The 24,438-nt window shown below is 40.3% G+C and overlaps 1 long non-coding RNA gene across 1 annotated transcript; it reads left to right on the plus strand.

The window, feature by feature from the left end:
- The first annotated feature begins 8,555 nt into the window (after positions 1-8,555).
- Positions 8,556-21,583, plus strand: LOC129560355 (uncharacterized). Its single transcript, XR_008686747.2, has 3 exons — positions 8,556-8,645; positions 20,603-20,698; positions 20,791-21,583. It is a non-coding gene; the product is annotated as an uncharacterized LOC129560355 (long non-coding RNA).
- Positions 21,584-24,438: the final 2,855 nt, after the last annotated feature.

Raw genomic sequence — 24,438 nt, forward strand, 5'->3', positions numbered from 1 at the left:
ATCCATATATGACTACTGGAAAAACCTTAGCTTTGACTAGACAAATCTTTGTGGGCAAAGTAATGTCTCTGCTTTTTAATATGCTTTCTAAGTTTGTCATAGCTTTTCTTCCAAGGAGCGAGTGTCTTGTAATTTCATGCCTGTAGTCACCAACTGCAATGATTTTGGAGCCCAAGAAAAGCCTTCCACAGTGATCAATGCTAAGAAATAGAGGGAAACAATAGAAGGGGAGAGACTAGAGATCTCTTCAAGAAAATTAGAGATACCAAGGGAACATTTCATGCAAAGATGGGCTCGATAAAGGACAGAAATGGTATGGACCTAACAGAAGCAGAAGATATTAAGAAGAGGTGGCAAGAATACACAGAAGAACTACACAAAAAGTATCTTAATGACCCAGAAAACCACAATGATGTGATCACTCACCTAGAGCCAGATTTCCTGTAATGTGAGGTCAAGTGGGCCTTAGGAAGCATCACTATGAACAAAGCTAGTGGAGCTGATGGAGTTCCAGTTGAGCTATTTCAAATCCTGAAAGATGATACTGTGAAAGGGCTACACTCAATATGCCAGCAAATTTGGAAAACTCAGCAGTGGCCACAGGACTGGAAAAGGTCAGTTTTCATTCCAATCCCAAAGAAAGAATGCCAAAGAATGTTCAAACTACTGCACAACTGCACTCATCTCACAAGCTAGCAAAGTAATGTTCAAAATTCTCCAAGGGAGGCTCCAACAGTACATGAACTGAGAACTTCCAGATGTTCAAGCTGATTTAGAAAAGGCAGAAGAACCAGAGGTCAAATTGCCAACATCCATTGGCTCATAGAAAAAGCAAGAGAGTTCCAGAAAAACATCTACTTCTGCTTTATTGACTATGCCAAAGCCTTTGACTGTGTGGATCACAATAAACTGTGGAAAATTCTGAAAGAGATGGGAATACCAGACCACCTGACCTGCCCTCCTGAGAAATCTGTGTGCAGGTCAAGAAGCAACATTTAGAACCAGACATGGAAAAATGGACTGGTTCCAAATCAGGAAAGGAGTAGGTCAAGGCTGTATATTGTTACCCTGTTTATTTAACTTCTATACAGGGTACATCATGCAAAATGGCGGGCTGAATGAATCATAAGCTAGAACCAAGATTGCTGGGAGAAATGTCAATAACCTCAGATATGCAGATGACATTACCCTTATGGCAGAAAGCAAAGAGGAACTAAAGAGCCTCTTGATGAAAGTGAAAGAGGGTGAAAAAGCTGGCTTAAAACTCAACATTCAGAAAGCTAAGATCATGGCATCCGGTCCCATCACTTTATGGCAAATAAATGGGGAAACAGTGGAAACAGTGACAGATGGTCCCTGGGTCAGGAAGATCTCCTGGAGAAGGAAATGGCAACCCACTCTGATATTCCTGCCAGGAAAATCCCATGAACAGGGGAGCCTGGCAGGTTACAGTCCAGTGTCACAAAGGGTCAGACACAACTGAGCACACACACACACACAAGCTTCTGTTGTTTTTTTCTCATTTATCTTAGAGATCATCTAATCCAGTCTATTAAGAACTAAAGGTGTTAAGTGCCTTGCCTGGGGTCACACACCTCACATATGGCAGAACTTTCTGTACAGAGATTTTTCAGTTGTAACCTGCTGCTTTCCACCCAAGTGTGTCAGGGACCAAAACACAGGGCAAAAAAAGGAAGAGCAGGAACCTCACCACCAGTGTATGTCTCAGCTCAGGGTGGGCAATCTTTAGTGATGGGCTCACTCTGCCACGGTGATCGTGCCACGGTTCCATGCAATCGTACAGATGTTTCCAAGGGTAGGCCTTGGGATGATCAGGTCTCAGCATGTGGTGTTCTTCTAAATCTTCTGCATTCTGGAGAAGGTTTGCTCCAGGAAAGGTCAATGATGGTGTCTGGGCTGTGGTTCACTTCTAGGGCATAATGTTCCCTCTGCTAAAAGAGCGGCTGCATCATAGAAATGAGATATCTTGGAGAAATCACCTGCAAAAATGACTCTCTCTGGGTCACCATTACCAAATGAAATGGTTGGATAAGTACTAAGGGACTGCCATGACCGCTCACAGTTCTAAAATCCCACTGTTCCATGATAAATATATAAAAAGAATACGAGAAATTCATCATATAATAAAATGCAAAAGGGGTAGATAGGATTCAGACTAAATACAATTTTTAAAAATCCAGGATATTTTCAAACCAAAGCCCAAATAATGAACTGCTTAAGAATTGTAAGAAAATGCTCTTGTAACCACTGTGTAAAGGAAAAAACAGTCTTAATAATAAATAATTTTTAAATTATGAAATGAAATACTTTATGTTAAAACTTTAAGACATAACCATGTTATACTTTTCTGTAGTTTATGGAGCTCCTTAAACATGGATTATCCTATGGCAGTGATCCTGTTCTGAAGCAGATAAATACCCTTTTTACAAGCAAAGACAGTGTGAGTCAAAGAATTATTTAATATGTCTCAGGCAAAATTACATAATGATGTGTCAAGGTTTCAAGAGATGGGCAAAATTGAAATTTTTTTAAAACAAGAAAAACTGTTTTATCCAATGAGCCTACTTTCATTTTGATTTTTCAAAAAAGGCTAGCCACGAAATCTCAACTTTATAGTTAAATGTTAAGGCAGTTATGCAAATCAAGGATATATATGATCTTTTAAATTATACAGTTTTATGCTGACATATTTGAAAAACATGAATAAACTTATTTCCCTCAAAATTGCTAGTAAATTGACTAATATTAGGAAATTTTGTAAGTATAAAAATTGATAAATTTTCTTCCTGTTTGCCACTTTGAAAAACATCCATTTTAAGAATGTATGTTTGGGAATGTGTGTGTGCCTGTGTTTGTGTGTGTTGTTTCTCAGTATGTGAATGTGTCTGTGTAACCATGTTGATGGGGCTAAGTGTGACTGCTACATGGAGCAATGAAGAAAGATCTGGGTTTCATTATGTAAAAAAACATATCTCAGTCTTGTAAAAAAATGAGAAAATCCCAATGTATTTACTTTCTCATGAAGAAATTCTTCAGAAGGAGTCATGAGGTACAAAAAGGATGTTATTTCTAGATAGCATTTCCAAAAGTGTAGTGGGGTAGATAATTTAATGTGGCATATAAATAAAGTTTTCATTGAGGTGCACCATTAATTTACAATGTTGTATTATTTTCAACTGTACATCAAAGTGATTCAGATATATATATATATTCTAATTATATATATTTTCTAACTCAGATTCTTTTCCATTAGAGGTTATTACAAGATATTGAATATAGTTCCTTGTGCTTTACAGTAGGCCCTTATTGTTCACCTAGTTTATATATAGTAGTGTGTACATATTAATTTCAAACACCTAATTTATCTCTCCACTGCCCCGAATAAACTTTTTATGTGAATAATCATGCATAGATTTTTATCATTCACCCCTCCACCCACCCACCTCTTATACTCTTCCTTGGTTATTGGTTTTATTTACAGCATTTATTTGGTTCCTCATGTCTACCACCAGAAGCCCAGGCCCAGAAGGTCACTTCTTGCCTCCTACTCCCTACTGAACTCTCTGCACCATCTCTTCTGAGCCCATCTCCATACCCTCCCTAACGAAGGGAACTCTTGCCCAAGTCCTTTGCAACTCACAATAATGTATCAGCCAGAAATCCATCTAGCTGTCTTTTCTATAAGGCAAAGCCACTCCCTATGAACCAAGAGTTATAGGTGACCGTGAATTGCTTGCTTCCTATTTTGGTTATTTCATGCTACAGAACAAATTACCCCAAACTGAATGACTTAAAACAGCAACCACTTTGTTTGCTTTCTAGATATTGTGGGTTGACAGTTCAACTGGCAGTTCTGCTGGTCTCTTTTGGAGTCATCCAAAGAATGGCTGGAACTGGAGGCGTGGGGAGACAACCCCCTCTCCCCAGGAGGCAGGCAGGAAGGCTGAGTCTCTTCTCTCTCCATGCAGGGGATATGGTCTCTCCGTGTGGCAGTTGGGGCTCCCCAAAGGAAATACAAAATGAAAATCACCAGGCCTTCATAAGGCCTAGGCCTACACCAGGCACATCCTCTCTGTGCCATCTTGTATTAATTAAGTAGTCCCAGAATTAGCCCATGGGCTTTCCCAGAGACTCAGCAGTAAAGAATCCACCTGCAATGCAGGAGAAGGAGACTTGGGTTCGATAGCTGGGTCAGGAAGGTCCCCTGAATACTCCAGTATTCTTGCCTGGACAATCCCATGGACAGAGGAGCCTGGCGGGCTACGTCCATAGGGTCACAAAGAGTCAGACGTGACTGAAGAGACTGAGCTCACACACATACGCACAGTCAGTCCATAGTCAAAGTAAGGGGAAATAAATTCCATCTTTGAGGGAAGGGAGGTGATGACAGAATTTACAGTCATCTTTAATTCACCACAATTTTTCAAACAAAAGCTCTCCTTTCAGTTTCTATGCGGAACAAATACTTTGAGAGTTTCAAAACCTATTTACTATTTTTTGGAATAAACTTTAGTTTCTTGGGTATCAAAAAGCATGATGTTTCCCCAAAGCAGTGTAAAACTGAGGTTAAGGGCTGGTTCAGAAAGATGGTAAGTGATTATAGAGTAATGTACAAACGAGTACATGGAAATACTACTTGCCTTTCAAACAACACTGAAATCCAAGTTTTACCACCACGAACCTCACTTTGTAGATATTCTCAAATTCTCCAACTTCCTAGAAATTCAAATTAATTTAATATTTTCTGATCAACTGCTCCTCAGCCTTTTGGCTAAGATCAAGTGTAAAATTTTCTAATCCGTGAAAACATGTTGCTGTCCACACTTCTAAAAGTTAGAAAACAGATAATAAAAGAAGTATCAATAAACTGGTTATATATAAATAAGGGAATTCTTTTTTCCACCTCAGAGTATCAGGATACTTTCAAGATCAGTTCAGTTCAGTCACTCAGTCGTGTCCGACTCTTGGCGACCCCATGAATCACAGCACGCCAGGCCTCCCTGTCTATCACCAACTCCTGGAGTTCACTCAAACTCATGTCCATCCAGTCGGTGATGCCATCCAGCCATCTCATCCTCTGTCATCCCCTTCTGCTCCCACCCCCAATCACTCCCAGCATCAGAGTCTTTTCCAATGAGTCAAATCTTTGCATGAGGTGGCCAAAGTATTGGAGTTTCAGCTTTAGCATCAGTCCTACCAATGAACACCCAGGATTGATCTCCCTTAGAATGGACTGGTTGGATCTCCTTGCAGTCCAAGGGTTCTCCAGCACCACAGTTCAAGAGCATCAGTTCTTCGGTGATCAGCTTTCTTCACAGTCCAATTCTCACATCCATACATGACCACTGGAAAAACCATAGCCTTGACTAGACGGACCTTTGTTGGCAAAGTAATGTCTCTGCTTTTTAATATATTATCAAGGTTGGTCATAACTTTCCTTCCAAGGAGTAAGCGTCTTTTAATTTCATGGCTGCATTCACCATCTGCAGTGATTTTGGAGCCCAGAAAAATAAAGTCTGACACTGTTTCCACTGTTTCCCCATCCATTTCCCATGAAGTGATGGGACCAGATGCCATGATCTTAGTTTTCTGAATGTTGAGCTTCAAGCCAACCTTTTCACTCTCCTCTTTCACTTTCATCAAGAGGCTTTTGAGTTCCTCTTCACTTTCTGCCATAAGGGTGGTGTTATCTGCATATCTGAGGTTATTGATATTTCTCCCGCAATCTTGATTCCAGCTTGTGCTTCTTCCAGCCCAGCGTTTCTCATGATGTACTCTGCATATAAGTTAAATAAGCAGGGTGACTATATACAGCCTTGACGTACTCCTTTTCCTATTTGGAACCAGTCTGTTGTTCCATGGCTAGTTCTAACTGTTGCTTCTGACCTGCATATAGATTTCTCAAGGGGCAGGTCAGGTGGTCTGGTATTCCCATCTCTTTCAGAATGTTCCACAGTTTATTGTGATCCACACAGTCAAAGGCTTTGGCATAGTCAATAAAGCAGAAATAGATGATTTTCTGGAACTCTCTTGCTTTTCCCATGATCCAGCAGATGTTGGCAATTTGATCTCTTGTGCCTCTGCCTTTTCTAAAACCTGCTTGAACATCTGGAAGTTCACGGTTCATGTATTGCTGAAGCCTGGCTTGGAGAATTTCAAACATTACTTTACTAGCCTGTGAGATGAGTGCAATTGTGCGGTAGTTTGATCATTCTTTGGCATTGCCTTTCTTTGGGATTGGATTGAAAACTGACCTTTTCCAGTCCTTTGGTCACTGCTGAGTTTTCCAAATTTACTGGCATAATGAGTGCAGCACTTTCACAGCATCATCTTTCATGATTTGAAATAGCTCAACTGGAATTCCATCACCTCCACTAGCTTTGTTCATAGTGATGCTTTCTAAGGCACACTTGACTTCACATTCCAGGATGTCTGGCTCTAGGTGAGTGATCACACCATCGTGATTATCTTGGTCATGAAGATCTTTTTTGTACAGTTCTTCTGTGTATTCTCGCCACCTCTTCTTAATATCTTCTGCTTCTGTTGCTGCTGCTAAGTCACCTCAGTCGTGTCCGACTCTGTGTGACCCCATAGATGGAAGCCCACCAGGCTCCGCCGTCCCTGGGATTCTCCAGGCAAGAACACTGGAGTGGGTTGCCGTTGCCTTCTCCAATGTGTGAAAGTGAAAAGTGAAAGTGAAGTCGCTCAGTCGTGTCGGACTAGTAGCGACCCCATGGACTGCAGCCCACCAGGCTCCTCTGTCCATGCGATTTTCTAGGCAAGAGTACTGGAGTGGCTTGCCATTGCCTTCTCCGTCTGCTTCTGTTAGGTCCATACTATTTCTGTCCTTTATCGAGCCCATCTTTGCATGAAATGTTCCCTTGGAATCTCTAATTTCAAGATAGGTACCTCTATTTCTGTTCATTTCACAACCTACATCTTCCATCCTCTTGAAAAATTAATTAATTTTTGGTCTTCATGGCTGCACATGGGCTTTCTCTAGTGATTAGCAGGAGCTACTCGCTAGTTGCGGTGCTCAGGCTTCTCATTGTGATGGCCTCTTTTCAAGGCTCTAGGGACTTTAGTGACTCAATTACTTCAGTAATTGCATCTCCTGGGCTCAGTACTGGTGCTACATGGGTTTAGTTGTCCCAGGGCATGTGGAATCTTCCCAGTCCAGTGATCAAACCCACGTCCCCTGCATTGGCAGGTGGATTCTTAACCACTGGATCACCAGGAAAGTCCTCCTTCCTTCTTTTTATTTAACCAAAATGCATACACTTATTTAAGGTAATGAAAGAGAATCTACAAGAAAGAACAGCAATGAGAACAATTCAAACATCACTCATATTCAATTTGGTAAATATATTATACTTACGTTTTCAATAGCTGGCCGTATGAGGGTGGTTTCCAAGTCCATTCTTTTAGCTGTGTGGCAGAAAACTGCCAACTTTGCTTAAATTCTCCTGAGAATTTAAAATCTCCCTGCAATTCGACTCAGGTTAGAAGTAAATGCTGGAGAGAGTGGCCTTCCCTCTGGCCTCTTCTGTGACTTGTCTGGTTCTGGGGTCAATAAATGTTTGGGTTCAAAGGGCTTTTCTCTTCCCAAAGAAAATAGAAGTAATAGAGATGTGAAGAGTGCAAGTCACTAAATGGGAATATATTGTCAGCTTACTGTAATTTACGTTACCCATTTGCTGGTCAGTTTTTACTCATGTCATCATTCATTGTATTTGCTATTGCAGGTGTTAGGTGCAGCACTGAAGTAAACAGACAGAAAAACAGCCTACTAGTCACTTACAGTGATGTGGCAGCTTTGCAAGCCCAAACATGCATTCGGCACAACATGGTAGCTCTTTACACCAGAGCTTTATAAAGACAACAAAAGGAGTAACTGACGGTGGTAATGATTGAAGCGACACTGCAGAATAAGAACTACAAACATTTTACACTATCTGGTTGATATATGACTACAAATAGATTCACTTCCAATCCCTCTTTACTCTCCTAAAAATCTTAGCCAGGTGTGCAACAGAATATCCCCATAATTGAGTGAATGCTTCCCAAATTATCCAAGTTCTCCTGGTCCCTACACGGGAGCCGGCTCCAGGGTGCTCCTTGAGAGGTATCTCTTTAGTCCCACTGAAGGTGGCTTACTTTGGGGAGGAAAATCTCCTATACATTGATACTCTTGGGAATTGGCGGCGAATTCCTGCCCCCCGTTTCCAGCGCCTGGGGAATGACTTCCTGGTCGCACCGGGCTCTGATCTCCCTCCTACCGCCTCTCATTCAGAAACCGGGGCGCAGATGGGAGGGAGTTTTATTTCCTCCTGGAGAAGAAATGGGGGCCAGGCTAAAACGAGATTTCCCCCGTGGGCAGAAACACGGATGCCCCACGACGGTGTGAAATCCTAACTCCCTCCCTGCTCCACCCACACGCCCGCGGGGCTCCTGGCAGGTCACTGTTCAACCGTCTCGCCACCCGAGCATGGGGCCGTGACGTCATCAACACCCGCCCCCGCGCGCCCGAGGTTGACGAGGTCACGGAGGGCAGACTGGTCACAGCTGTTCACCTTGGTACCGTTCACGCTGAGCGCCTCTCCCTCGACGGCAGGGTCTCGTAGGTAAGCCTAACATAACCTAAAAGAGGAGAAAGAATGAGAACACACACAAGCCCCAAACAGATAAATACAAAATCTGTAAGTGGCACTTTAGAGGGAAGGAGCTTGGATATTTCCAAGCATGCTTGGGGGGAAAAAAAAAGTCTAAAATGCTGACCAAGCATCGGGCGTGGTTTCAGTAACAAATGAAAAAAATAAAATGCAAGTAAATTGTCCTAAATTAGCTAATTACTAAAATCCAATCTGAAAAAAGGTTTGAGATTTAAACTAAAATGAACTTTTAAGTTACTTTAAAAAGTGTAGGGAGACTAGAAATGGATAAGGGCTATTAAGGCTCAAAACTAGATAGAATACAAACCCTGACAGAGAGGGAGGCAAGGCTTTGCATTTCTGAATCCTGACCTAAATATGCCTACAGTTTTACAAGAAAATGTATTTTTCTGCTATAAATTTTGTTTGGCATCATAGAATATCCAAAAGAAAAATATTATTATGTATTTGGAAACTTAGGTATACAATGATTTCTTTTATACAAGGCGAGATAATGCCATCTTAAATCTTCAGAAAACAAAATGAGGCTTTTAAAAAGAACGGTGAATCACTAACAGAAAGAGGCTTGGTGAGAGAAATCAACATATCGGTTAGGGTACTGAATGCACCTCAGCCTATGTTGGTAGAAAACCTACAAGTTTGGTTTATACTGTCGTTTTACGTGGGTTTCTAGAACCTCAGCATTCACTGGAGTAGTTTGCCTGTCAGTCCGTCAGTGGCATCCACTAGGTTTTGTGCATAGAGCATTAACAGAGCGCCTTGGGTCTGCTTTTCTACATTTATGATGACACATTATCCCCATGAAAGTGTTTTGTTCATTTTTTTCTCCTTTCATCGTTGACTTTTATGTGTATTTTTCTTGTTCTGCAGATAAATACAGGATGATAAAGACACTAATTTTAATTCCACTTTTAATTTTTGTACTTGTGTGTGTGTGTGTTTGAATAATACAATGCTAAAGTGATAGTATTGTCATTCTAACAAGGTCATTTAAATAGTTATCCAACATTATGCCTTATAATGTTGATTAAATAAAAGTGTTACGACAAAATCTACTAGTTTTAAAAAAGAAAAAAGTACATTTCCAACAGATATGTTTCTGTAGGTGTATATCTATATATATGATAAAGTGTATGTAAATAGATCTTCTTTACTATGACAACTTATTACTGATGTTTACTCCTGTCAGATGTCATGATCAGGTAAGCTGCATTGCCCTAAAAATGTAAAACACAATTGCAAAATTCTCCCTACTTCCAAAGTTTCATCCATTATGCCTATGAGAAAACGCATTTTGTTTCTATGTGTAAAATATGAATCTAATTCAATACCAAATATTTCCAACAGCCTTTACATACATGTCTGCATAGTGAGTTGTCTTAAGTATTTACTGTAAGCATATTGCTAGAAATTATATCTTTGGTTTTGCAGCCTTGGGCTCCCAGCCTCTAAAAACAAGCAACAAGGTTAGTTGCAAGTAAAAGTTAGAGCCCTGAGCACTTTAGAGAAGCATTCCCTGAAGTCTGTGCTGTGGAAAGCAGTGAGAACTGATGTGTTTGAAAAAGGAGGGAGGGGAGGAGGTAGAATTCCTTGTTAAAAACATTTTGGGAAACATTCTGTATCCTCTCTGTTGGAGATTCACAACATACATTAACATATTAAAGACTCTTACATTTATGCTCAGTTGCTTTTCAACAAAGGTGTCAAGAGAATTCAATAGGAAAAGGGTAGTCTTTTCAACAAATGGTACTGGGACAATTGGATATCCATGTGCAAAAAGATATATTCAAATGAAGTATCCCACCCTATTCAAATTCCATCTAAATGTTAGAGCTAAATGACAATTTTTTTAAAAAAAGAAAACGTAGGAGTAGATCTTCATGACTTTCTTAGAAATAAAAAAAAAATCACAAGCAGTGAAGGATAAAAGTTGATAACCTGAACTCCAGCAAAATTTAAAATATGTGTGCGTAAAAAGACACCAAAAGAAAATGAAAAGAGGGAGAAAATATTTGCAAATCGTATCCAGAATACCAAGGAACTCTTGTGGTGCAAGAAAATGACCCAATTTTAAAATAGGCAAAAAATTTGCATAGAACAAAGATACGTATGAATGACCAATGAACACATAAAAGGATGCTCAACATTATTAGCCATCAGGGAATACAAATCAAAACCACTGTTGAATAACAATACACAACCATTAGGATGATTAGCTGGTGAGGGTGTAGGAAAATGAAAACTCTCATACACTGCTGATGGAATTGCAAAATAGTGCAGCCATTTTGGAAAAACAGTTCGGAAGTTTCTTAAAAAGTTAAATATAAATTCATCGTATGATTTAGAACTTCAATCCGAAATATATACCCAAGAGAAATACAAAAAGTTGTTCAAACATAGACTCCTCCATGAATGTTCCATAGCATTATTCACAATATCCAAAAACTGGAAACAGTCCAAATTTCCATACACTCATGAATGGATTAAAAAAATATGGTATATCTATTTGGAATACTGTTTGTCAGTAAAAAGAAATGAAGTCCTGATACATGCTACAAAATAAATCAGCCTCAAAGCCATACTTAGTGAAAGAAGCTAGGCACAAAACCCAAATATCGTATGGTTCCATTTGTATAAAACTTCCAGAAGAGGCAAATCTATATACAGAAGGTAGATTAGTGGCTGCCTAGAGCTGGAGGTGGGAATTCAGAGTAATGGCAAATGTGGGAAGAAGGGATGTTTTTGAGGTGGTGAAAATGTTCGAAACTTAGATTTTAGTGATGGTGGTTCAGTTCAGTTCAGTTCAGTTCAGTCGCTCAGTCGTGTCCGACTCTCCGTGACCCCATGAATCACAGTACGCCAGGCCTCCCTGTCCATCACCAACTCCCGGAGTTCACTCAAACTCATGTCCACAGAGTCGGTGATGCCATCCAGCCATCTCATTCTCGGTCGCCCCTTCTCCTCCCACCCCCAACCTTTCCCAGCATCAGAGTCTTTTCCAGTGAGTCAACTCGTCGCATGAGGTGGCCAAAGTATTGGAGCTTCAGCTTTAGCATCAGTCCTTCCAATGAACACCCAGGATCGATCTCCCTCAGAATGGACTGGTTGGATCTCCTTGCAGTCCAAGGGACTCTCAAGAGTCTTCTCCAACACCACAGTTCAAAAGCATCAATTCTTCGGTGCTCAGCTTTCTTCACAGTCCAACTCTCACATCCATACATGACCACTGGAAAAACCATAGCCTTGACTAGACGGACCTTTGGTGGCAAAGTAATGTCTCTGCTTTTTAATATACTATCAAGGTTGGTCATAACTTTCCTTCCAAGGAGTAAGCATCTTTTCATTTCATGGCTGCAGTCAGCATCTGCGGTGATTTTGGAGCCCAAAAAAATAAAGTTTGACACTGTTACCACTGTTTCCCCATCTATTTCCCATGAAGTGATGGGACCAGATGCCATGATCTTCGTTTTCTGAATGTTGAGCTTCAAGCCAACCTTTTCACTCTCCTCTTTCATTTTCATCAAGAGGCTTTTGAGTTCCTCTTCACTTTCTGCCATAAGGGTGGTGTCATCTGCATATCTGAGGTTATTGATATTTCTCCCAGCAGTCTTGATTCCAGCTTGTGCTTCTTCCAGCCCAGCATTCCTCATGATGTACTCTGCATATAAGTTAAATAAGCAAGGTGACAATATACAGCCTTGACATACTCCTTTTCCTATTTGGAACCAGTCTGTTGTTCCATGTACAGTTCTGACTGTTGCTTCCTGACCTGCATACAGGTTTCTCAAGAGGCAGGTGATGGTGGTACAACTCTATAAATTTGCTAAAAATCATTTAGTTGTACCCTGAAACAAGTGAACTTCATGGCATGTAAATTATACTTCAATGAAGTTGTTGTTTAAAGGAGAGGGTGTTCTCTGTTTAAAACAATTTGAGAAACACTTTACTTTTCACATCTTGGGGATTCACAACATATATTAAGGTATTAAAGATCAAGGAACACTATAGTAAAGAAACTTACTTAATTTTTTAATGCAGCATAAACCACATTTATGTGACCACAGACACTTTTAAAAATTACATCAATTAAATCCTTTCAAAATGAATGTTGAGGGAAAAATAATTAGGAATTGCTGAAAGTATTTCCCTTTATTCTCTATGCCTTGACTTCTCTAAGCCCTTATGTCCAAATAAATGGCATATGCTTGATTAGTTCCTGAGATTTTTTTTTTAGCAAAAATAAATATAGTTTATATAATTAGTGAGTCCATAGAAACCAGCAGCTGGAAAGGCCTCCCCCTTCACTGTGACTGCCACTGTGTGTACTGGCTTTCTGCTGGGTTGTCAGGCTGAGATTAAACAGTAATTATAATTGAAGCTGAATGCAATTAATTACATAATTTTGAGTTGTTCCAAGTTAATTCCACTACTAAAATTACATCATAAAATTAGAGCATTAAGAAGGATTACTGTCAAAAGTAAGTGTGAGTCAAGTACCTGACTCATGTGTGATTTATCTCCAGAGTACTTGGCTCATATTTGAAATGTGTGTAACAGTTGATGACAAACATGCACTCAATAGATTTGCTGCAGTCCTTAGTTAAATAATTGGTGTAGACTGTACATCTCTGGGCTTCCCAGGTGGTGCTAGTGGTAAAGAACCCACCTGCCAATGCAGGAGACAAGAGATGCAGGTTTGATCCCTGGGTCGGGAAGATCCCCTGGAGGAGAGCATGGCAACCCACTCCAGTATTCTTGCCTGGAGAATCCCATGGACAGAGGAGCCTGGCAGGCTACAGTCCATGGGGTAGCAGAGTCAGACACAAGTGAAGCAACTTAGCATGCACGCATGTACATATAGAGTCCTGAGCCGGGAACTACCATTGGGGAAAAACTGGAAACTCTGGATGAACATGTCTGCTGTTTCTGAAGGGGAGAGAATGACTTGCATAGAAGGTGAGGAAAATTTGATTAGAACTGTTTACTTAAAGAAGGAGAAGAGGAATTTTTTAAAAAGCATTAACAAGGTGTATACTTTTTGGTCAGAGAGAAATGACTGTGGGATGAGAAATGGATAAACAATTTGTTATACCCAGTTGATATTAACAAACAACTAGTACAGCCACATTTCAGGACTAGGAAATGGATTTGCTAAGAAAAAAGTACTTTTTAATGATACTTTTCAGGAAAAAAATAGCTCCAAGCAAGGCACAGATAGTGTGATTTGCCCTTTGTTTTTATACTAAATGTATGCCAAAAATAATGATACTGATGAGTTTAAATGATGTCAGCCAGAATTTCAGGAGTACTAGTTTTCATATTTGAAAATGAATATGATTTTGATGGAATTATTTTGAATTCATGCAGGGTAGGAGGCAAAATGAACAGTTTAAAACAACACTATATAAATTTTGCAATAACCTATTATTAGTTACTTGTAACTAGAATCTTTTTCAACAAGTGTATACTGAACAGGAAAACCATAATCATCCAAGATTAAATTTACTTAAGCAAGGAGAGAAAGAACTTCTTTGATAATCTCTAAAATCTGATTTTGTATTCCAAGTACATGTATAAATTACAGTTTCATAACATGCTTATGAGAGAAGTTCAGTTCAGTCATTCAGTCATGTCCGACTCTTTGCGACCGCATGGACTGCAGCACGCCAGACTTCCCTGTCCATTATCAACTCCTGGAGCTTGCTCAAACTCATGTGCATTGAGTTGGTGATGCCATCCAACCATCTCATCCTCTGTTGTCCCCTTCTCCTCCTGTCTTCAATCTTTCCCAGCATCAGGGTCTTTTCCAATGAGTCAGTTCTTTTCATCAGGTGGCCGAAGTATTGGAGCTTCGGCTTCAGCATCAGTCCTTCCGATGAATATTCAGGACTGATTTCCTTTAGGATTGACTGGTTTGATCTAGTTGCAGTCCAAGAGACTCTCAAGAGTCTTCTCCAACACCACAGTTCAAAAGCATCAATTCTTTGGCGCTCAGCTTTCTTTATGGTTCAACTCTCACATCCATACATGACTACTGGGAAAACCATAGCTTTGACTAGACGGACCTTTGTCGGCAAAGTGATGTCTCTGCTTTTTAATATACTACCTAGATTGATCATAGCTTTTCTTCCAAGGAGCAAACATCTTTTTGTTTTACGGCTGTAGTCACCACCTGCAGTGATTTTGGAACTCAAGAAAATAAAGTTTGTCACTGTTTCCATTGTTTTCCCATCTATTTGCCATGAAGTGATAGGACCAGATGCCATGGTCTTTGTTTTTTGAATGCTGAGTTTTAAGCCAGCTTTTTCACTCTCCTCTTTCACTTTCATTATGAGACTCTTTAGTTACTCTTCGCTTTCTGCCATAAGGGTGGTGTCATCTGCATATCTGAGGTTATTGATATTTCTCCCTTCAATCTTTTTTTTCCTTAATTTATTTTAATTGGAGGCTAATTACTTTACAGTATTGTAGTGGTTTTTGCCATACATTGACATGTATCAGCCATGGGTATACATGTGTTCCCCATCCTGAACCCCCCTCCCACCTCCCTCCGTATCCCATCCCTCAGGGTCATCCCAGTGCTCCAGCCTTGAGCTCCCTGTCTCATGCATCAAACCTGGACTGGTGATTTATTTCACATATGGTAATATACATGTTTCAGTGCTATTCTCTCAAATCATCTCACTCTCGCCTTCTCCCAGAGTCCAAAAGTCTATTCTTTACATTGCTGTCTCTTTTGCTGTCTTGCATATAGGGTCATCGTTACATCTTTCTAAATTCCATATACATGCATTAATATACTGTATTGATGTTTTTTTTTTCTTACTTCACTCTGTGTATTAGGCTCCAGTTTCATCCACCTCATTAGAACTGATTCAAATGCATTATTTTTAATAGCTGAGTAATCCAGAAAAACATCTATTTCTGCTTTATTGACTATGCCAAAGGCTTTGACTGTGTGGATCACAATAAACTGTGGAAAATTCTGAAAGAGATAGGAATACCAGACCACCTGACCTGCCTCTTGAGAAACCTATATAGACAGGTCAGGAAGCAACAGTTAGGACTGGCCATGGAAAAACAGACTGGTTCCAAATAGGAAAAGGAGTACATCAAGGCTGTATACAGTCACCCTGCTTATTTAACTTATATGCAGAGTACATCCTCTGGGCTGGAAGAAGCACAAGGTGGAATCAAGATTGCTGGGAGAAATGTCAATAACCTCAGATATGCAGATGACACCACCCTTATGGCAGAAAGTGAAGAGGAACTAAAAAGCCTCTTGATGAAAGTGAAAGAGGAGAGTGAAAAAGTTGGCTTAAAGCTCAACATTCAGAAAACTAAGATCATGGCATCTGGTCCCATCACTTCATGGGAAATGGATGGGGAAACAGTGTCAGACTTTATTTTTCTGGGCTCCAAAATCACTGCAGATGCTGATTGCAGCCATGAAATTAAAAGATACTTACTCCTTGGAAGGAAAGTTATGACCAACCTAGATAGTATATTAAAAAGCAAAGACATTACTTTGCCAAAAAAGGTCCATCTAGTCAAGGCTATGGTTTTTCCAGTGGTCATGTATGGATGTGAGAGTTGGACTGTGAAGAAAGCTGAGCACCAAAGAATTGATGCTTTTGAACTGTGGTGTTGGAGAAGACGTGAGAGTCTCTTGGACTTCAAGGAGATCCAACCAGGCCATTCTAAAGGAGATCAATCCTGGGTGTTCATTGGAAGGATTGATGCTAAAGCTGAAACTCCAATACTTTGGCCACCTCATGCGAAGAGTTGACTCATTGGAAAAGACTCTGATTCTGGGAGGGACTGGGGGCAGGAGGAGAAGGGGATGACAGAGGATGAGATGGCTGGATGGCATCACCAACTCGATGCATATGAGTTTTGGTGAACTCCGGGAGTTGGTGATGGACAGGGAGGCCTGGCGTGCTGCGATTCATGGGGTCGCAAAGAGTTGGTCACGACTGAGAGACTGAAGTGAACTGAACTGAACTGAATATTCCACTGGGTATGTGTACCACACTTTCTTATCCATTTGTCTGCCAGTGGACATCTAGGTTGCTTCCATGTCCTAGCTATTGTAAACAGTGCTGCGATGAACATTGGGGTACACGTGTCTCTTTCAATTCTGGTTTCCTCAGAGTGTATGCATAGCAATGGGATTGCTGGGTCGTATGACAGTTCTGTTTCCATTTTTTTAATGAATCTCCACATTGTTCTCCATAGTGGCTGTGCTAGTCCCTGCAATCTTGATTCCAGCTCGTGCTTCATCCAGCCCGGCATTTCGCATGACATATTCTGTGTGTAATTAAATAAACAGGGTGACAATATACAGCCTTGACATACTCCTTTCCCAATTTGAAACCAGTCCATTGTTCCATGTCCAATTCTAACTGTTGCTTCTTGACCTGCGTACAAATTTCTCAGGAGTCACATAAGATGGTCTAGTATTCCCAGCTCTTTAAGAATTTTCCACAGTTTGTTGTGAAAGAAGAGCAGGCCAGAAAGGCTGCAGATACCTAGCTCCAGACCACTTCGGAAATCTAGCATACCCCCTTTCTCCCAACCACTTCAGGTTAATTTGATTTTTGTTCAAAGCCTAACTTTTGTTTGTATCAACATTTGTCTCTAAAGTTTGTGGTTCAATTACATCTATTTTGCAAATTCCACTTCTACCACTTACTGGCTTTCCTACGCTAGTTAGTTTTTTTTTCTCTCAAAACCAGGCTTAGCTCTGACAGTATCACATCTTCATTTATTCTTCATCGCTCTTCATGTAGACTGATTCTCATTTCCTCAAAAACAGCCTTGCAATTCCTGCATTTGCTCTTTTCTAAATGAAAAAGTAAGATATCATTCATGCCTCCTTATAAACAGAATGCCTTTTTAAAACTCCACTTGGTGTGTGAAGGGTTGAAAATGTGGTGGGATTAGCTGGAGAAGTCAGGCAAAGACTCTTTTGAGGAAAATTAAGATTGGGAATAGTCTATCTGTAAGGGGACTGTGTCCACTGTTACGATGGAAGTCGTCTCTGTGTGTGTGTGCCTGTTGAATCTGAGTGATACAACAAGGGAAGGACCCCTGTCAAGAATTTCTCCATCCTTATGTGTCACTTAATTTTAGCCTGTAGCTCAAAACAATCTCTATTCTCTCCTGCTGAATTTAAGCATTAAATACTTACCAATTGGTTTTTCCCCCCTTTCCTTTTCTTCCAATTTTATTAACAGGTATAGTTAACTTAGCAATTATATATATATATATAATATAAAATATATATACTATATACTATAGTGAAAGTGAGATCGTTCAGTCGTGTCCGACTCTTTGCGACCTCATGGGCTATATGTAGCCTACCAGGCTCCTCCGTCCATGGGGTTTTCCAGACAAAAGTACTGGAGTGGGTTGCTATTTATATATACTGTGCTGCTGCTGCTGCTAAGTCACTTCAGTCGTGTCCGACTCTGTGTGACCCCATAGACAGCAGCCCACCAGGCTCCCCCGTCCCTGGGATTCTCCAGGCAAGAACACTGGAGTGGGTTGCCATTTCCTTCTCCAATGTGTGAAAGTGAAAAGTGAAAGCGAAGTCGCTCAGTCGTGTCCAACCCTTGGTGACCCCACGGACTGCAGCCTACCAGGCTGCTCCATCCATGGGATTTTCTAGGCAATAGTACTGGAGTGGCTTGCCGTTGCCTTATGAAATCACCTTTACAGAATGTAGATAAAAATAAGAAAAAATTATATTTATATTTATTGTAATATTTAATAATAAAATAAACAATAAATATTATTTATTATATAATATATTTATTATTTATTATTATATAACATGTTATATTATATATATGATACATATTATTTATTATATAAACATTATTAAATAATATTATATATAATATATAATTATTTATTATTAAATATACATTATATTTATTATTATAAATAAAACAATACATTAATAATTAATAATAATTACATATAATATAATATGTATATACTATATATAATTACCTTTACAGAATGTAGAGAAAAAGAAGAAAAAATTATTATGCTATCCTAATGCAATCATTGTTAGCATTTTTAAATGTTTCCTTTTTTTTCCTATCAACTTCTTTGCATAGTTGTAATCACAATTACTTTTATATATAATAAGATCTCCCTAGTTGCTAAATGTTCTTTATAACCATAATATGTAAGCTCTGCATGATACAATATTCTTGACATTCTTTTAAAAAATGTGATTAGGATTCAGATTTGTAGTTTGTTTAAATTAGCTTGCACTTAGAGTTGAAGAGAGAAAAGAGGAAGGAAACGTTAGAGGGAGGAGCAGAGGGTCTCAATGTCCAGTTCTTCCAACTTTATCAGGGTGGGTATCCCACTTCCAGAGAGTAAGTAGAAAGGCTCACGTTTGTTCAATTGGATAACTAAAGAAGTACACCCCTGTTGGCCAAAGTCAGACTACTTGTGAACTTGACAGCTGCCATTTTCAAAGTCAAAAATAGGTAGTTTGATTTAAATGGGAATAAATGGAAAATTAGGATCTAATTTAGGCCTTTTGTTCTTAATTTAAAAAAAAATAGCTTACATTTTATCTTCACTGAAAAGCCAAAGCAGTTCTACCCAAGGTTAAATGCTGCAGTATTTTCATAGATTGAAGTGGTTGATAAGACCCAAGTTGGTTTCTTCAATCTCATTTTTCAGTGCTTCCTCCCAAATAATGTATTTTATTGTTAATATAAAAGTGCACTGTTGTACTCTCGAAAGAACTTGGCAGTTCATAAATAAAGAATAGAAAAAAATATGCAAATCTCTGCCAGCCTCCAAGTCCCTTAAGGTTATTTAACTGTCACACGTAATTTCCCAGGAAAGAAAGCAGCCTATGTCCGTGAACCAGCCAGTTAACTCATCCATGCTTGCGCCACACATTTCACTCCTCTGTAGTTTTTTCAGCACAATATGATTTACTGTGTCAAAGGCATTGATGAGGTCGGTAACCATATTCTGTCCACACTGATTATTCAGTTAGTTTAGGCAAATCGTCCCGCAGCAAGTTAACATGTCCTTCATTCAGTTCAGTTCAGTTCAGTTGCTCAGTCGTGTCCGACTCTCTGTGACCCCATGAATCACAGCACGCCAGGCCTCCCTGTCCATCACCAACTCCCGGAGTTCACTCAAACTCATGTCCATAGAGTTGGTGATGCCTTCCAGCCATCTCATTCTCTGTCGTCCCCGTCTCCTCCCGTCCCCAATCCTTCCCAGCATCAGAATCTTTTCCAGTGAGTCAACTCGTCGCATGAGGTGGCCAAAGTATTGCAGTTTCAGCTTTAGCATCAGTCCCTCCAATGAACACCCAGGACTGATCTCCTCTAGAATGGACTGGTTGGATCTCCATGCAGTCCAAGGGACTCTCAGGAGTCTTCCCCAGCACCACAATTCAAAAGCATCAATTCTTCGGTGATCAGCCTTCTTCTACAAGATCACAAAATACCAGCATTAGATAATTAAACTTCCCATACCTATGACATGTTTCTTAACATATCAATAAGACATTAGAAGAGGTTGTCACAATCATTTGGTAATCACTGAAAATATTGCTTTCTGCCTCCTCCCTTAGAAAACCATACACCTGGATTAAGAACAGGAAATAGAAGGGGCAGGGGGAAGGTTCTGAAGGCCCTGAGCCTTCCCTCCATTTCCATTGGTGTGTAGTGGTGGTATCTGTTCTGCTTATTTATTGCTGCACAGCAAGCTACCTATTAGTATAGGGAAGTACAGGATGTAGTGCATGTTCAGTGGTATCCGATTCTTTGTGACCCCATGGACTGTAGGCTGCCAAGCTCCTCTGTTCATGGGATTCTCCAGGCAAGAATACTGGAATGGGCTGCCATTTCTTTCTCCAGGGCATCTTCCTGACCCAGGGATTGAACCCGCATCTCTTGTGTCTCCTGCATTGGCAGGTGAATTCTTTACCATTGCACCACCTGGGAAGCCCATAGGTACGTATAGGTGGCTTAAAACAATTATTTTGCTCCTGAATCTACAATTTGGATAGGGCACAGGGAGGACACCTTTTTCCTTCTCCTTGCAGCATCAGCTGATGACAACAGCTCGGAACCAGGAGCATCATCCAGAGATTCAATCCCACGTCTAGCAGTTGATGCTGGCAGAAACTGGGACTTCAGCTCGGGCTGTTGGCTGGAATACCTGCATGTGGCCTCTCCATGAGCTGGCTTGGCTTCCTTGCACAATGGCCGGCTTCCAAGAGCAAGTGTCCCAACAGAACAAGACAGAAGTCCAAGGCATTTTCTGACCTACCTTTGGAAATCATATGGCACCACTTTCCACTGTACTGTATTGATTGAGGCCCATCACAGAGGTTGACCCAGGTTTGAGAGGTGGGGACACTGCCCACACTATTTGATGGGAGGAGTGTCACCTTCTCACCAAACAAGGAGTGTAAGGAATGGAATATATCATGGTGGTCATCTTTAGAAAAGAAAATCTTCCACAGTTGCTAAATAATTCAGGTGGAAATATCCATTTAAAAAAAGAACCTGCTTTTGAAAATATTTAGGTACTACTATTGGTATCTAGGTACCATTATGTAAATATTGGCTCAGGAATTGTGCTGAGCAGTATCCTGGAAGCCAGGGAGTATGGCATTATCCTTACCTTTAAAGAGTGCGTAATCTATTGGAAGAGACCTGAAGTACATAATTACAATTATATGTGTAAATGCAATAATACAAGTAAATAGTGATACGAATGTGAAAAGAAAATGTCATCTCATTCTTGACCTTCCCCCTCCCCCCTCCTCCTTTCCCTCCTCCCCCTCCCCTTGTCTCCTCCCCCTTCTCCACTCCCTTCTCCTCACTGGTAACTAGTTGCATCTCCAGGTTAACTTCTCATATAACGTATCTGAATAAGTCATACTTGGCTTAGTGACACTTCAATGACAAAAGAGAATGACATACTGAAAATTATGAATTAGTGCATATTTTATATCTAATATCTAAATACCTAACGTTTCCACAAGACATTTGAGTGTTGGCTTCCAAAGCATTATTTACCAATACATATGCATTGAATAAATGAAAAATAAGCCTTTGTCATTGTTCTCAAATAGCATTGTCTCTCAAAGTATTAAAGTGTTCTTAATTACTCTGAAAAAAACATTTAAATCGTGTCTACCCTGGTGGCTCAGATGGTCAAGAATCCGCCTGCAATGTGGGAGACCTGGGTTTGATCCCTGGGTTGGGAAGATCCCCTGGAGAAGGGAACGGCTACCCACTCCAGTATTCTGGACTGGAGAATTCCAGAGACTGTATAGTCCATGGGATTGCAAAGAGTCGAACATGACTGAGCGACTTTCACTTACTTACTCACTTACTATATGAGATCAAAGAAGGTTGTTTTGAATTAAAAAATAAATGTCCAATTTTTTTTTTCATCTATTCATTTTTAACATGAGTGAAATAGTTTTGTGCAAATAGTTCTGAGACTTTTTTCACTTACAAATTGATGGACATTGAAATGTTACTGCTTGTGGACATTAAGATGTTTCCTGTATTTCACTGTTATAACAGTGGTCTCTCTGGGTAGTAACTGTGGATTGTTTTGACTTTTCTGTAGTTTTTAGAATTTCATTTTAGAAGTAATATGAAAATATATCCTGGGCTTTAGAAAAAGATACCAAAGCGCAGATGTATATGATAGCCAGATACAGGTTGAAAGTGAAAGTGAAGTTGCTCAGTCGTGTCCGACTCTTTGCGACCCCGTGGACTGTAGCCCACCAGGCTCTTCAGTCCATGGGATTCTCCAGGCAAGAAATGGAGTGGGTTGCCATTTCCTTCTCCAGGGGATCTTCCCGACCCAGGGATCGAACCAGGTCTCCTGCATTGCATTCATACACTTTAACCTCTGAGCCACCAGGGAAGCCACCCAGGCCCCCTGCTTATTATATAAAAGGTGGTTCACATTTGGTTTCCATTCTATCTCCCATTTCATTTCAAAATGTTTGTTTCTAGGGGGAGTCTTCCAGGAAAAAGCCTTCTGATTGGTCTACTCTTCACTTTTACTCCAACTGGGCACACAGTATAGGAGTGAGGGAAGCATTTGAGTAAACAACTAAGAACAGATTGGAAATAGTGTCCCTGTTTGGACAACTTTTAAAGAAATAGCTTCATGCACATGGATTTATTTATCTGTTAGACAGCTTAGATTATTTTTTGTCTAAACGTGTACCCCGTGGGACTTAACCGGCAGCCTAGTGGTTAAGATTCTATCTTCTGATGCAGGGGCTTGCAGGTTGGATTCCTGGTCGGGGAGCTAAAAAAGACCAAAACATAAACAACAGAAGCAGTCTTGTAACAAATTCAATAAAAACTTTAAAAAAAAGTGTACCCCTTGTTGGAAGTCAGGGTAGTGGTTACCCTTGGATGGAGAGAGAATAACTGGTAGGGGTCTGGAGATGTCAGTCTTCTGGGGTGCTGGTAATGTTGTTTCTTAAAAGGGCTACATGCTGCGCACAGATGTACTCATTTTGTGGACAGTTCATCAAGATGGACACTTTTGTTTCCTGTACGTTTCTGTGTATATATTATTCTTCAAGTACAAGTTAAAAAATAAAGGGCCGTGCGTGAAAGATGATGTCATTTTGGCAGGCCCAAAGGAAAAAAAAAAATCAGTGAAGTAAAGGGATGAGGCAGGAGGACTCATAACTGAAGAAGTGATTTCAGGACAGCTTGCTATCTCTGTGTCATTCAAGAAAACGAGAAAAGGCAGCTGATGAAAAATGCCCACCGTATCAAATAACATATTTTTACGCTTTGTAATAAATTTAATAATATTGCAGACTTTGACGGTTATGCTTTGTTTTATCCATAAAATGGTCAGCAGGCTAGTTATTCTTTCCCAGATGAAATCTTTCACTTCCTCACCCCATCCCCAAATCCACCAACACCTTCAGTCCAGTTCAGTTCAGTCGCTCAGTCGTGTCCGGCTCTCCGCAACCCCATGAATCACAGCACGCCAGGCCTCCCTGTCCATCACCCAACTCCCAGAGTTCACTCAAATTCATGTCCACAGAGTCGGTGATGCCATCCAGCCATCCCATTCTCTGTCGTCCCCTTCTCCTCCCGCCCCCAACCTTTCCCAGCATCAGAGTCTTTTCCAGTGAATCAACTCGTCGCATGAGGTGGCCAAAGTATTGCAGTTTCAGCTTTAGCATCAGTCCTTCCAAAGAACACCCAGGATTGATCTCCTTTAGAATGGACTAGTTGGCTCTCCTTGCAGTCCAAGGGACTCTCAAGAGTCTTCTCCAGCACCACAGTTCAAAAGCATCAATTCTTCGGCGATCAGCTTTCTTCACAGTCCAACTCTCACATCCATACATGACCACGGGAAAAACCAACACCTTACTACATCAATTAATCATAACCTATCTTGACCTCTCCACTGGTTGCTTTCCCTCAACCTGATAAAAATACTCAAATCTCTTCCTATTCTGGAAAAATATTTGCCCACAATCAGGCTCCTTTCCCCAGTGTTTGTCCTCGTCTTCTGCCATTTCCTCCTGCTTACAGTCTCCATTTTCTCTGTATTGAACTATCCCTTAACCCCCTACAACTCAAAATGCTTATGTGAGTCTGTTGCACCATTGTAATCATTTGTGTTCCCCACCCGACATTTTCAGATTAGCAGCAGTGAAGAGACTGTGTTCATTCCTTGTCTATTA

The sequence above is a fragment of the Moschus berezovskii genome, chromosome 16, assembly GCF_049115385.1.
Source record: "Moschus berezovskii isolate FMDL1 chromosome 16, NW_MosBer_1.0, whole genome shotgun sequence".
In the NCBI taxonomy this organism is placed as follows: Eukaryota; Metazoa; Chordata; class Mammalia; order Artiodactyla; family Moschidae; genus Moschus; species Moschus berezovskii.